Raw genomic sequence first — 2,279 nt, 5'->3', positions numbered from 1 at the left:
TCTCCAGTGACCTTGTTGCCCACAGGAAGGACAGGGTCCAGGTGGTGGCCGGGGGTTAGGGCATTGTCCTACCAAATGTCCAGTCACTCCGCACTTGAAGCAGGGTCCTGGCGGATGTCGTTGGGCCCCATTGGTGTCCGAAGTGTTCTTGGGAGGAGCCCTTAGGACTGCAGCCATAAGCTGGTACTTTTGCTTGGACAGGGTAAGCTTGTCTGCCTTCTTCTGTTCCTCTCGGTTATAAAATACTTTAAGTGCCATGTCCAGCAGGTCTCTCATGAGTGTTTCAGGGCCCTTGTCTAAGCGCCTAAGTTTCCTTCTAATATCTGGAGCTGATTGTAAGATAAAGTGGTGGTGAAGCATAAGCTGTCCCTCTGCAGACTCTGGGTCATACTTGGTATACTGGACCAGAGCATCAGTGAGTCTGTCCATAAACTGAGCTGGGGTTTCAGCAGAGCCCTGAGTAATCAATCTAAGCTTTTCAAAGTTAACTACCTTGGGGGGCAAAGGTCTCTGAAGACCTGTCAGGAGGCAAGTGATCATTTGGTCCCTGGCTGCTCTACCCGGGGAAGGTCCTATCTGACCTCCTGGTGGGGGTTGGTAATCCCACCCAGGGTCCGGAAGGGGAACTGCCTCACTGCCAATAGGGTGAGCTTGGTTAGTAGAATGAAGCTCATTAGCATATTTCTGTGCTGCTGTCCAGACCCTATTTCTCTCATAATGGGTGAGGTTAGACTGGAGAATCCTAAAGAGATCATGGCAGGTTAGATCATAGCTGCGAGTAATATATTTAAACTCTTGTATGAAGTGAGTAGGATTAGTGGAAAAGGAACCAATTTTACACTCTAGTTGAGAAAGATCTACAAGAGAGAAAGGCACATGGACTTTGGGAGAAGGGAGGGGAGTTGGGCTGGCCCCTGGACTAGAAGGCAAGGGAGGGTATAGGGATGGGAGAGATTAGCACGGAGGTCACGAAAGGCGTGGATGTAGGGTAGTTCAGACTGCTTGCCAATACACTGGCAGAAGTTTTCCAAATCTTTTAAAATATTGAGGTCTAAGGTTCCAGTGTTTGGCCAAACAGAGTTATTATCTAGTTTGTACTGAGGCCAGGAAGTGGTGCACAAGAATTTTAGGCGTTTTGATCTGAAAGCGAAAGAAGAGTTAAAGACCTCAGCTGGTGGGTGGGGGAACAAAAAGGAAGATTACAGGGGAGAGAGAGAGAGAGAGTGGGAGAGTGGGAGAGAGAGAAAGCAGGAAGAGAAAGGTGTGGCTTAGGTCACATAAAAACCAGAAATTCCCGAACCCCAGGGCAGCGTCCTGCAATCACTGGGGAGGGGAAATACGAGTTGTGCATGTCCCTGCCAGTGACCACAGCGTCCTGTAGTCAAAGGCAGGGCAGAACCTCCCACACACCGGTGTAAATTCAAGCGAGTAAAAATGAGTTAGGAGAGGTTCTGTAATGTGGTGCGCGACCAGCCAGTAGGAGCCAAAGTGTAATGAAACAAGGTAGTGGGCCCAGAGGCCGAGATGGACCGGGAATGGAGAAGAATGGAGAGGCCTAGAGGAAGCTCAGAGTAGCCAGTGAATGGAGGGAGAGGAGAGACAGAGAGAGGGAGAGAGAGAGAAAGAGAAAGAGAGAGAGAGAAGATGAGATGTTAGGGGAAGGCAAAAGATGGCAGGAGCGAGGAAGGGAAGGGAGCTGAGGTAGGGAAAAGGATTTGAGTGCAACGGGGAGGAAGGTCTGGCTCCCAGGTGGGCGTGGACAGAAACAGTAACTGTGCCGGGCAGTTCAATGGTCGCAGAAACCAGTGCTGTCCAGTGGTCATGAGTGAGGTCCGGGAGTGACTGAATTTGATTGGAAAGGAGATGAAAAGAGAACTGGCAGAGAGTAGTGAAGGGGAACAGGGAGAGAGAGGGGGAGAGAGAGGGAGAGAGAGCTGAAAGGAACGGGAGAGGGGAGAGAGATAGAGGGTGGAAGTGTACCTTAATGCCGAATTAGTGGTGTTCGCAGAGGCCAGTAACGACAAGTGAGTCTGAAAGTTTTACGTGCGAGGTCCCTTGAAGTAAGAGCTGGGTTTTGGCACCATCTGATAGGTAGAGAGCGGGCGGGAGCGAGCGGGCAGCGCGGATGGAGGAAGGCACGAGCGGATGGATGAGGCACCGAGGCTCAGATGGAATTCTCAGCGGGATACAGCTTTATTTCGCATGGGGCACCTTTCCCTTCAGTGAAGGGAAAGATGTCAGGGAAGGGAAGGGAAGGGAAGGGAAGGGAAGGGAAGGGA

This window comes from Nannospalax galili, unplaced genomic scaffold (genome assembly GCF_000622305.1).
Source record: "Nannospalax galili isolate Female #2095 unplaced genomic scaffold, S.galili_v1.0 scaffold578, whole genome shotgun sequence".
Taxonomy (NCBI): Eukaryota; Metazoa; Chordata; class Mammalia; order Rodentia; family Spalacidae; genus Nannospalax; species Nannospalax galili.
This window is presented reverse-complemented; position numbering follows the sequence as displayed.